The sequence below is a fragment of the Pleurodeles waltl genome, chromosome 12 (genome assembly GCF_031143425.1).
Source record: "Pleurodeles waltl isolate 20211129_DDA chromosome 12, aPleWal1.hap1.20221129, whole genome shotgun sequence".
Classification (NCBI taxonomy): Eukaryota; Metazoa; Chordata; class Amphibia; order Caudata; family Salamandridae; genus Pleurodeles; species Pleurodeles waltl.
Window position 1 is genome coordinate 149616809 of NC_090451.1, and position 13582 is coordinate 149630390.

Genomic DNA, 13582 nt, shown 5'->3' on the forward strand with positions numbered 1-13582 from the left:
GCCGTAGGCCCCCTATGGGGTCACTACAGGGCACGCATCCTCCCAAGCCAACTGATCCCATTTCTAACAATTGTGTTTGTGGGTATGTGCGTTGCAACAATTTGAGCTGATCAGTTGAAACTAAGAAGCTATTATCACCTCTCTAGGGGGCAGCGACTGCCTCAATCCAGTCCTCATCCTCCAGCGGTACCAGGTCTCGTGTCCACGCCTCCCTCACCAAGACCATTGGGTCAGGTTGGTTGCACAGCAACACCTGGTAGAGGACAGAAAATTTGTGTTCCTTGATATCAGTAAGTAGGATTTTTGCTGCCAGGTGAGAGTATTTGGGGATGAACATATTAAGTCGCAAGTCAATAACTTTTAAGCTAAGTTAACTACATGAAAGTTTGAAGCAACAACTTGCAATATTGCCCATTATTTGAATGATGTGATGCTGGCATGGAAAGAGATGACATATAGCTCACTCTAGAAGCCAACATGACTGGCTAAAGTAAAAATAAAACCTATAGACCATTTTGAAAGCGGGAAGGCACTAGAGACTTAATGACTTGCTTGGTCCATGTGCGATGGCTGCATATGAGGAGACTACTGTGGATGGACGCCTGACACTTAACCAGGGAAGCACTCATTAGGACCACGCTAAACCCAGCAAATATTGCATGTTCTGTCCTACAGGAAACTATCATTCATCAATGTATGCAGCAAGGTACTACTTTATGTTTTAGGATTATTCCCTGGATGTCAGGATTTCTTAGGCTTAATCCCTGGATGTCAAGATTGATGCTCCCAGTTTAGGAGCCATTCATACCAAGAAATGTGGCATGATATGACCTTATTTGCCATGATGCACCAACTGAGCTCGGGCTTGAACAAGGCAGTAGTTTGTTTAGATGCTGAGAAGGCCTTTAATTCACTTGAAAAGGCTTTCTTTCTGAAAACACTGCAGACAATAGGGTGGGGGATTACATGATTCAACTTGAATCTCTGCTGTAAGCACAAACGTCTGACAGGTTCAGAATTATATCAGATACAATGCCATATTTTATAACTGCTTGGATTAACACATGCAAAATCATTCCTATACCTGCTTAAAGTGATAATAAGGTCTTTCCATTATTGCAAGTTAACATACACACCGCCATGTTGTACTAGTTATACTTTTAGCCTTTCTTTTCAAGTAAATGTAGCCACAATTTGAAGTTGACATATACAAACAGACTAAACTGCAGATTTAGGGAAGTCATCTCTTTACTGTGTCTTCTTTATAAACCTTCAGTTATAAACCTGTTCTTTAGTGAATACCTTGTGTTTCAATTTAATCAATTTTTTTTCTGAACTAACCGCATTGAAGAAAAATGTAAAAAATTAGAGTAAAAATATACAAAATGCAGTTTAACGCTTCAAAGTTTCAGATGGTCTTCCAATGACCCTGTATTTAGAAAAGTTTTGCTGCTAGCTATATTTTTGCATTAAATAAGTTAGACTCCTATGATCTTTCTAGACTGCCTGTTTTCTTTCACAGATCCATGTCGAGGTCATATGCCATTTCGAGAGGGGCCAAGCAGGTATACCAACTGTACCGCTTACTCTCCACTACAGTCATCGAGCACTGACTTGCATACTGTGGCAGTATCATACCCACAAATGCGCTGTAGCTGCACAATGTATCCCCTTATTGTGCGGTATCCAGGTGCTAACAACTCCCCAATTAGTCACAACATTATTATATGTGCCCAGTTCTTTGGAATAAATCTGTAGCAAGGAATGTTTGCACCCTTACCCACTCATCTCGGCCCACGAGACACCAGATTTGGAAATTCTACTATGCTGGTGGAATTAGTAGGAAATATGGGGATTAAAAACCAGAGGGGGTCTTCACAGCAAAGATCACTATAGAGCTGTGGAAGCTAAAATGATCACACGTGGACTGTTGAAATAAAACTGTCACTGTTCATGGCTAGAGGAAGAGCTCCAATTAAAACAATCATCATGCCAAAACGTTTATGCCTATTTCTATATCACTTATTAAAAGTATAAATTAAGCTTCAAAAAAAAGAACAAACAAGTTAAAATTTAAAAGGTGCCTGCATAGTGGAAAATAACTGTGGATTTCACTTGGTGCTGAATATTAGTTTAGTGACTTGCTGCAGTGTCAGTGCAGAAGCCTGTGGATTCACTGAGCAGAGGGCATGCAGACAACAACCTGGGCTCTGTGGTACTAGTAGAGGCACAAGAAGGGCTACAGTGAAAGCACTTGACATCTCTTAGGGCTCAAAATGAGGGTCTAAAGGCTACAAGAGGTGCTTTGAAGAGGCCTAAAGCTCAGAAGACGGAGTCTCAGAGCCAACAAAGTGATTTTCAGGACAAAGGGACAGCAGCTAACGGCCAGTCGCCCTTTCAGGGACTTTGTTTGCTGAGGGTGGGGTGGAGGAACAGCAGGGGGCCTGAAGGATTTCTAAGGGCCAGCTGAAAATCCTGAGGGTTTCACATTTCTAAGTAAGCATCTCCTGGGATAAGCTAAAGGTGTCTTGGGTCCTCCATGGGCCAGTGGCAGGTAACTTCTGGCGGGCTGAAGAAATGTTGAGGGTTCCATCAGGGAGTACCAAGAGCTGGATGAGTGAGCCTAAGCACTGGCAGAATAAGCTCTAAAGTCAATGGAGTGTGTAAGGGACAGTAAGGTTCAGGGTGTACCAAGTGCTGGATGAGTGAGTCCAACCACCCCAGAGGGCCCTAAAGTCAATGGAGTGTAGGGGTCAGTCAAGGATCTAAGATGGTTACTTCTGAGCTCTGAGAGAGACAGGGTCTCAGGGTTTATTGGTTTAGATGAAGTTTAACTTTGGATTTCTTAAATTTCACTAAGGATAGTCAAGGGTTCATAGGTTTCATGCGAGACAGAGGAGAGTTTTTGAGGGCTGGCTGAAGTCATTAGGGGCCAGTTAATGACCTATGACATCAGCAGTCAATCAGTAGTGGCAAACAGTACTGTCACAATGCATAATCCTTTTGTAATGCCTATCTAATTTCTTAGTTGAGTTTACAGAGGCGTAAGCATTAAACTGTAGTTTTCAAGTAGCTAACTGAATGGATCCTTTTTTGTGGGAGGCTACTTTAGATCAAGGCATTCTGTGTTTTTCCAGAAAACAGCTCATGTTTAATTCATGAGATGTGCTCAAAAGTAAAGCTGAGATAAGCTAATGATCATCTTCCTCTTTTTTCTTTTTATTCATTTTTTTTTTTAGTTTTAGGTAAATCAATGTTATTGCTATTCTGTGTTTCCTGTTCACCCACATACTCTACATCTGCAGAATATAGGGTTTTCAAAAGATACACAGGCACAAATGATCTCTTTATCTCATTTTAAAGTTTTTATAACATGCTTACATGACCAAGGATGCCACAGAAAACCAGAGCACCAAGGGGAAGTTAAAAAAAAAAAAGATTAAAAGTGTGAGCCGATGTTCAGTGTAAAGTTTAGATGGAGTTTGTAGAGTATATTTCTGGTCAATGAATGTACCCAAGAGGAAAAGGCTAAATTTGTTTCAAAGATCAATCCTGATTATGTAAGGAAGAGGTAGGAGGTGGTCATAGTTGTTAGGAAGTGGCCCAATTGGTAATCAAAGCAATTAAGAGCTAGCTTAGATTTGTGCAGTTGATGTACAGCCAACTGTCTCATTCATTTTTTAACTCATGGGAGGTAATCATGCATATCACTTCTGTTTTACAGGATCCCAATATATATCTGAATATTGACAGCATGCACATAAAGGCCGTTGTTACAGTTGTTGTTGGTCAATTAAGAAGAGTCATGCAGGTTTTAATGAGGGTCAGCAAAAGGGTTTGGTTTGAAAGAAAAGATCTCAACCAATAAAGAACAAGGAGTAACAGCCTGAATGTGCACTCCACACAGAAGAGTATCACACTAGTCAGCTAAAGTTAAAGCACATGACTGATAGAGGAGAATGAAGGTCTCTGCATTGATTATTGACCCTTGAATAGAGGAATTCTTCCATAATGCTGAATAAGGCAATGCTTGGAAACAAAGTAACTAATAACGCAGCAGAGTGGCCATTTTTACTATAGTGACATCTCCCAATAAAGAAGTGTGCAAGAATGCCCCACTTTCTGAATGTGGGGATGGTGTCAGTCTGTCTCAGTCTAGAAGAGGTATCAGTCATGCAGTGACTGTGGTTAGCAGTGGAAGCACTTCGGTCCGACCCTGCCGTTCTGGTGACGTCACCACGCGCACAGTCTAAATCCACTAGATGGCAGGGATTTTACTTAATGAAATTGTGTGGAGAGACCCCTTGGGCAAGGGTCGCTACCCTGGGGGGTCAATATATTTTATCTGAGTTTTGCAGTGTGCGCACGGGCTGGGGACTGGGGCTTGGCAGGCGCGATGTGCGCACGGACTGGGGCTTGGCAGGCGCGATGTGCGCACGGACTGGGGCTGGGGACTGGGGCTTGGCAGGCGCACGGACTGGGGCTTGGCAGCCTCGGTGTGCGCACGGACTGGGACTGGGGACTGGGGCTTGGCAGCCTCGGTGTGCGCACGGACTAGGACTGGGGACTGGGGCTTGGCAGCCTCTGTGTGCGCACGGACTGGGACTGGGGCTTGGCAGGCGCGGTGTGCGCACGGACTGGGACTGGGGACTGGGGCTTGGCAGCCTCGGTGTGCGCACGGACTAGGACTGGGGCTTGGCAGCCTCGGTGTGCGCACGGACTGGGACTGGGGCTTGGCAGGCGCGGTGTGCGCACGGACTTGGACTGGGGACTGGGGCTTGGCAGGCGCGGTGTGCGCACGGACTTGGACTGGGGACTGGGGCTTGGCAGGCGCGGTGTGCGCACGGACTGGGACTGGGGCTTGGCAGGCGCGGTGTGCGCACGGACTGGGACTGGGGACTGGGGCTTGGCAGGCGCGGTGTGCGCACGGACTGGGGCTATGTGCATGTACTGGGACTTGGTTGGGGCTGTGTGCATGGACTGGGGCTTGGCTGTGTGCATGGATTGGGGCTTGGCTGCCGGGGCGTGTGCATGGATTGGGGCCTGGCTGCCGGGGCGTGTGCATGGATTGGGGCCTGGCTGCCGGGGCGTGTGCATGGACTGCCGCTTGGCTGGCACCCTGTGCATGGACTGCCGCTTGGCTGGCACCCTGTGCATGGACTGCCGCTTGGCTGGCACCCTGTGCATGGACTGCCGCTTGGCTGGCACCCTGTGCATGGACTGGCGCTTGAAAGGTGGTGTGTGAGAACAGGCATTTGGCTGATGTTGTGTGTAGTGACTTGCTGCTGGTCACTACACACGTTGCCAGCCAAATGCCACTCCACAATCTGTCAGCTGCCAGCTGGTGTGATTGCTGTGTCAGTCATGTTGGCGTATGAAAGTGATGGGCCCTTGAATGAAGCTGTCTGCTGATATGAGTGTTGTAATGTGCTGGGCCCGCGGTTGGCGGTGTGGATGGTTTTTTGCGAGTCATGCATGAAAGGTGTGTGAATGGCATGGAAAGCAGTCTGTGTCTTGTTGCAGCTTTACAGCCCACGAGCTGTGAATCATTGGCTCAGTTTTTAAATTTTTTAATTATTAACAGTATAGTTCATTTTTCTGAAATCTCGTTATTAAAATTTACATTTTGAACCTTTCACTCACCCTTGTGCTAAATTCAACCAGTATATGTATGTACTTGAGGAATAAATGGTTGTGCAGTAATATTCGTCTTTACAGTCTTTTTCTGCCAGGGTCTACATTGTCTCTAGGGAAAATCTACTGACTCTTGAAATTTTCATAAACTAGACACCCAGGGTAGTACAGGGTGTGCGTCTCATGAATGCAATCAAGTTGTCTTACCCACAAAGCCCAGCAAATTTCAAAATTTGACTAAAATCACATATTTTCCTTGTATGTCTGTGCCATATTCATCCAGAATCGGAAGGAAACCACGAAATTCCTACCACCCAGCATTTCCACACTTTCCCAATAAAAATGATGCCCCACTTATATGACTCAGTTTGATCCATTTCTGACGCGGGCACTAAACCAACATTAATGGGAGTCCTCGCAAAGGAACCCTCACTGACCTTGATCGGATTTGTTCTGTCGCAGGCATTAGGCACAGCCACACAAGTGAGATACCATTTTTATCAGAAGGCTTGGGGGAATACTGAGTGGAAGGAGATTTGTGGCTCCCCGAAGATTCCAGAACTTTCCACCACATTAAATTGTCTAGTTTTCAAAAAAATGTATAAGTTTGCTAGGTTTGCTTAGGCGTTGGCTGAGCAAGGGCCGAAAATCCACAGCTAGGCACAATGCAAAAAAAATGGTCCGTTTTCAGGGGAAAAATGTGATGTGTCCATGTTGTGTTTTGGGCTGTTTGCTGTTGCGGGCACTAAGCCTAATCGCACAAGTGAGGTACCATTTTTATCAGAAGACTTGGAGGAATGCTGGGTGAAAGGTTGATTGTCACTTCCCGCAGATTACAGAACTTTTCACCACAGAAATCTGACATGTGTTTTTTTTTTAGTCAAAGTGTGAGGGTTGCATAGGATTCTGGGTAATACAACCTAGTGAGAGTCACACAAGTCACCCCCATGCCAGGTTCCTCTAGGTGTCTAGTTTCCAAAAATGTATAGGTGTGCTAAGTTTTCCTAGGTGCCAGCTGAGCCAGGGCCCAAAATCCACAGCTCGGCACATTGCAAAAAAGGGGTCAGTTTTCAGTGGAAAAACGTGATGTGTCCTTGTTGAGTTTTGGGATGTTTCCTGTCGTGGGTTGCCCTACCCACACATGTGGGGCACCATTTTTATCAGAAGAACTGGGGGGAACACAGAATTGCAGAACACGTGTTACTACCAACAAAATTTCTCTGCATTTGTGCTTTCCAAATGTAAGACACTGTGTAAGAAAAAAGTCACTTAGAGAAACGCTCTTTAATTCACGTTAGTATGGGTACCCACAAATTCAGAGATGTGCAAATAACCACTGCTTCTAAAGAGAAATACACAGGTTTCCTGGATACCTATTTGTCACTATTTATATTTTAACCTATACAGTTCGGTTATTGGCTCTGGGAACCTCAAGTTCTTGGAAAACCCACAAACCCTATATTTCTCACGCAAGCATAAGGGTCTATCAGATGTAAAGGTATAATGATTTTGTACGTCAGCTATCGTAACAATATGTTGCAAATAAAAACAATGTTTTTTGTACTACTAATTTTTTATTTTCTTTTTATTTCAACACTCGTTTTCTTTTGGGAAATCTTGAACAATCTATGCAAAAACCCATTGTTGAATTCAGAATTTTGTCTAGTTTTCAGAAATGTATAGCTTTCCGGAATCCACCATGGGTTTCCACACCCATTCCTACCACCGACTGGAAGGAGGGGACCGAAGGAAAAAATAAATAAAAAAATCACCACTTTCTTCTCCAGCCCTTTGTTCCCAAAAAAAACAAAACAAAATTTAGCTATATTTTGGCTAAATTATTGGTCCCCTCCGGGGGAATCCACAAATCTGGTACCTTTGAAATCCAGAGGATGATGGGAAAAAAGGACACAGATTTGGCTTGGATAGGTGATGAGGACAAAAAGTTATGAGTGCCTAAGAGCAAACTACCCCAAATACCCCCAACAAAGGCTCAGCACTGGGAGGTGTGCGGGGGACATGTTAAGGCCTAGCAGCAAAAGGGTTAAAGACTATTCAGGATTCACATGCTCTGCAGCACTATTTTAATTAATTTATTTTTTCTGTTTCTTTGGGTGTCAAACAGTAGATGGGAAGTGCCATGCCCAAGGATGCCACTAATACTCCAGTGCTTGGTAGCCATCTACAGAATCTTTTTTCTCTTCTCAGTGACATGCTGTTCTAGGGGTTTTTAGTTATTTAATGTATCCTTTTTTAACCCTTGCTCACACCCATTTCTATTGATGTTGAAGAATCACATTAAATGCCGTAAAATTCTTCAAGCTGCAAAAATATTGCTGTTGCTAAATAACCCATTTCTTTTGCAGTGTGGCGGGGAACCGATTATGCAGTAGTATTACTTGGCAGTCTGGGTTGAAGTGACAAGGTGTTTGCAAATAGGTGTCGTAAAACATTTTGATCCTCCTCGGCCTCCCTATTAACATGGATGCCCACACTGTAGCGGTTTGTAAAGATATCAAGAGATTACCATATCCCAGCCACGCATATGCCATTTGTGGAGGAATTAGCAATTATCCTTGTGGAAAGTGCTACTAGTTTGTTAAGCAGCGTTTTCCATGCAAGATTGTAACACGTTCATTTGAATGGACTATCCGTATATGCACAATGGCACCTTTGGAAACCGGCAACCGCTTGTTTACTGGTGCTAATGAGAAAAACAACTGTTTTCCTTGCCTAGTATTTTTTGTCTTTCTGCAGGTAATATGTTACTGCTCTCCTGAAATCTAGCCTTTGCAGCACTTTTCCTGCCTGTGTCTGGCTGTTGGTTTTTGTATTGATTGGTTCACATGAAAATGAGATACCAACTTCGGGAGAAACTGTGGGTTAGTCTTCATGACCATCCTATGTTTCTGCACTTGTATGTTTTGTTCCTGTACTAGGAGCTTTGGCAATTTGCGTAACCTTCATACTGGGGTGATGGCAGTTGGAAATGCGGTTTGAATTGTGAGAAATGTTAGTCTTGATTTATGCATGGGTTCACATGGAACCTTCATTAGTAGTGTTGGCAATAGGTTCAATTTTCACATTGACAGTGGCAGTGCAATGTAAGAATCTCTTGGCTACTGGGTCGGGAAAGAGGCTTTTACCCCAAGTGCCTTCTAGCAGGTGCTTTAGGTGTCAGAGTATGGCCAGAATCCCAGTCAGGGTCAGTTAAGTTCTCTTTTCTGCACCAGTACATCAATCTATTCCACTTGGCTGTGTACTATTTGTATGTTGCTGGACTTCTAGACTCCCTAGATACTTCCACACATTTGTGTGGTAGGCACAGATGACCAAGTTCTAAATCCTCAGGAACCATGCTGCAAGAGTGGGGCAGGTTGGTTCTGGAAGACATATCTCCCAACCCCCCCTTTTGACAACAGGTTCTAAAAAACCTGGAATCTTTATTATCATGTTTTGTGCTGTTTTACCAGGTCCGCATTTGTCAGGCCCACTGTGGAGCTTCCAGGATCATCTTCAAGGTTGCTGACCTGAGGTAGTAGTGGATACAAGGGATTGGGAGGGTTTAAGTGAATGCCAATTTTCTTGACTAGTCTATCGATAAGTTATTCCCTGAGATAAGAGGTGCGAGTAATTGGACGCAAACTCTTGGGATGTAGTGTTTGTGTGGCTAGCAGTGATATTCTTCTCTATGTTGCCCATTTCCATATGTCCTTTGCTAGTGTGGATAGCACATATGATCTCGTTCCCTCCTATTGGTTGAGGTAAAACATTGTGGTCATGTTGTCTGTTTGTACCTGCACAACTCTTCCTTTGATACATTTGTGAAAGACTTTCAGTGTAAGCTACACTGTCTTGAGCTTAGGCCTGTTTATGTGCTGCATTGTCTCTTGTGTGTTCCATTGACCCATGATATTTAGTTTCCTTATGTGTACACCTCAAACCGTGCAGGACGGCATCTGTTGTAACAGTCACTGAGCGTAAGGCCATGCGTTAATAAATGTTGTGTTAGTGCTTGTCTAGCATTTTCAGGAATGTCAATGGCATCAGCCATATTTGTTTAGAGAAACGGAACACCAAAAATGGGTAGTAAAGTCCTTTTATGAGTTCAAGCTCGAACAACCTACAGCTTAATCAGGTGTTACCTTTTCAGCTGAGGAGGATTCTCCCAAAGACCACGGACGTCTCTGTATAATGGTACTTAGGGTACCTGTTGTCTGTGAGACAGTGATAGTCAGGGTATCCGTAAATTAGTGCCTAAACACCATCGTTGGTGGCTGGTCGCCTACAAACAAAAGTACTGTCATCCTTAAACCAGCAGTCTTGCTCAGAGCAAGAGTCCAAACTACAAGGGCCTGCTGATTTAAGGGGCCGCCTGTTGTGAGATTTACCACTTTCCACCACTGCTTCTCTCTCTGAGCTGTCCCTGTAACAATGGTCCGGGTCCCCTATTGATTGTGACCATTAGCTCTGCAGCCATTCTTGCATTGGTCTCATGGATTCTGGTAAAGGCGTTTGGTGGAATGCATGAGGCCAACATACCCATCACTGTTCCCACTGTCAGTGATGTCAGTTTTGCACCCAGGAACATCTTTTCTTTCAACTGTGCCAGTGATGAGTTTTTCCAAGTTCAAGGTGAACTCTAATTTGTGGAGAGTTTGCTACCCTGTCTGTACTATGCCTTAGCTCTAAGTTAACTTATTCCATGTCTTCTCAAGTGAGCTGTCCCCAGAACAAGAGATCTCGTAAACACCATTGGTGCTAATTTCATCCAAAATAGGAGCACTGAACTGGTAATGTGAACTGCTTACCACAAAGCAGAGGTATTCAACGCTTGTTGTTCAGTGGTATATGAGGTAGGCATCTGTGAGGTTTATGTAGATTCCTTCCCTTTGTAGCAGACTACTTCTTGCATTGTGGGCATCTTGAACTACCGAATTTTGATGAACTTGATCACAGATGAGAGAGCTGTGATGGGTCGCATCATACATTTTGTTTTGGGATGAGAAAGTGGTTGTGTTCACTGAATGGTACCTCCGCTGTTGCTCCCTTTTGAAGGATGTGTTTGATCTTTTGTTCCAGAAATCACAATTTCTCACCTGTGTAAGCCCTTTGCTTGACATTCAGTTGTATGTGTTCTAGCTCTATGTGGCAGGCCTGCCTTATGATGAGTACCCATTTGTCATAGGTAATGCCTCTCCACTGCTGGAAGAAAAATCCCCGTCTGTACCCAGCTGATGTTTCATGTTAAAGGCCCTTGTTTGTGAGTAAGCTGGGGCAGAGGCTAACCTACTGAGAGTCTGGCCTTTGCCCCTTGACCTGCCATAAAAGGGCTGTCTAGGCACTGTTGGGTACTGCCACCTGATGCTTGTGCTCGGTATGCAGGACGGTTGTGAGCGCGGGGTTTCTTAAGTACTGGGCACCTCATCTGTCCAAATGCTTTCTGGTAAGGTTAGGTCCTCTTCAAAAGGATCCTATGAAATGTGGGGCCTCATTGCTTTGTCTGTCTTGTCTCTCATCTGTTGGAAGGAGTCAACCACTGCCAAACATTCCCCTGTGAGGGTAGATTTATAATGGAAACCTGTAACTCCTGCTTGCACCTAGAGACCCTTATAATCAGGAGAGCCTTTAAATTCAGATATGGGACCTTTCCTATGCTAGAGTTTTTGTCAAGGTGGAGTGGTAATAGTACCTTAAGTACTGTTTGCCCAGCTTATGGCAGTGCCCCTGAAACAATCGTGCATGTTTTCTTCTTTTGTGAGGCATATAGGAATCCAAGGAGGAAGTGGAGCACTCTAACATGCAAGCTCCTCGGTGTTGGAACCCTTGGACCAGCCATTAGGTAGCTAAAAGCGGATAGGCGCAAGGTGGTTCCCCCTCAGCCTACCTACATTTTTGTATTCGGCCTGGATAATCCATAAAAAGCAGGTAATCAGCAACGTACTTTAGATATATATTAAGTGCTTGTGACATTTTATAAGAGATAAGCAGGGGTACCATTACTTTTGGGATGTTCCCTGGCAAATATTGTGACACTATATCCTGTGATTTATTAAAATGAGGGTTTCACTGGGCAAAAGGAATATATTCTTGTATTTTTGTATCATGGGCTGTGTAATATGCATTGTTTTTATTCATATTTATTATTGTATTTTGTATATGTGCTTTTATGTTTTTTTAACCAAAATAAAGCTATGCTCATTATTAAATTTGGCGTTTTTAGGCAGCTTAAGATGACACTTCGGGCAAAATTTAAAGGGGCTAGTTTTGATTTCTAGGAGACGCTCACACCATCCTGAACATACATTCTCTGACCCGCATGTTTTTGTTAGAGTATTCCTGTTTTCTTTGATGCCCAATATTTGTGCTGACAAGTGTGTCCTTTTCCACTCTCATTCGGCACCATCCACTTGCCTAAGGTGCCACCTGCAGCTGGGGAACATGCTTCTAAAGCCAACAGAAAGATGGAAACAATACAGTGGGGCATTGGCTGCATATGTTTGGCATCATAGAGGGGTGTCAAAGAAAAAAAAAAAAAAAAGAGAGAGAGAAAATAGGGACTCTCCAGACCCAAGCACTAAATGGTAGACTAATGCACAGCATGAAAATCCATAAAGGATTCATGCTGCAAACCTACGTTTACTGCAGCTGCATGCCACCAAGTTATCATTATGTGGGATGTTTTCTTTGGCTGTGACACCTGACACTGAACATTAGTTGATCTCATTTTTTCTACTGACATACAAGAGGGTGCCATTTAATTTTCTTGCCATTTTCTTACTGAGCACATTTCTTTCTGTGCACAGAAGTGACAGTTAAAAAGTTCAAGTCCTTAGAATCATTACAGAGATCTTTGAATATTTGAAATACCATGAAGTTACATTAAGCCTGGGGTGTAACAGATTGTCATATTACATATACACACACACAGACACACACACACACTCCGGTCCTTCTGCAGTTAATGATGGCCAATGGTTTGTCAGCAGAGACATTTTAGCTATCTATGGTGAATGTACAGGACTGGATCTGAAATTGTTTGAATTCAACACACATAAAACTCACTTTCCTTAAGATCGCTTCTGTCAGAGACTTGGCTGACTCTCAATTGGACACTACCTGTATATGAGACTTTACCCTGAATGATGGTTACCTGGTTACACGCACGAGCACTTCAAAATGTTTCAGATTTTTCATACAGATGACTGGGGAATGGCTTCACAATTTTTGAAGGTTATTCTTCCTTGCTGCATCCCTCCATGATTTCACGAGTTACTAACCCTTGGTCTTCTCAAGATTGGGTTTTTTAGGCCACTTATTTGATCATTGCCCAATCTATGAGTACAGTGTCACCGGACATCCCTAAACGATGGAGAATCACCTAAAGTGTGCATTCATTGAACACAAGTGTCACCAGTTCTCGTCACTCAATCCTGCACCAATAATCTCCAGCTATAAGGATTGTAAAGTATTTCCCTAACAAGGTTTCATGGCTTCTGTGGTATTGGTATTTTATACTATATGGCCCATTTATAACTGCTTCCGTAAGTTTAATCAGCCTCGTTGACAAAATTCTTTCTAGAGCTAGTCATATGTTGCACAGCAAGTGCTAAGAAACCAAGAGAGTGAATCTTGCACTATGTAACTTGTAACAAGGCAGACTACATTCAGACATGACTACCCTAGCCCCATGAGCGACAATGTGTGACACCTGATAAAACTGTGGCTAATACTCAGTGAGTGACAATATGTTACATGGCACCAAGTGTTTGGTATTTGTGCGTTCCATTTTAAATACAATCAGAAAGACAATGCTGTGGCAATATGTTTTTGCCCTATTCATTATTAATGCTTGCTTTCCACAGCACACTTTCCTCAGGTTGACAAAGCGCTATATGTGCTGTGAAAGTAAGCAACCAAACACATTAGTTGGCCTAAAAAAATGATC

At 43.6% G+C, this 13582-nt stretch overlaps 1 protein-coding gene across 2 annotated transcripts in view; it reads right to left on the reverse strand.

The window, feature by feature from the left end:
* Positions 1-13582, reverse strand: part of PELP1 (proline, glutamate and leucine rich protein 1) — a 244783-nt gene that overhangs the window by 81650 nt on the left and 149551 nt on the right. The window lies entirely within an intron of this gene.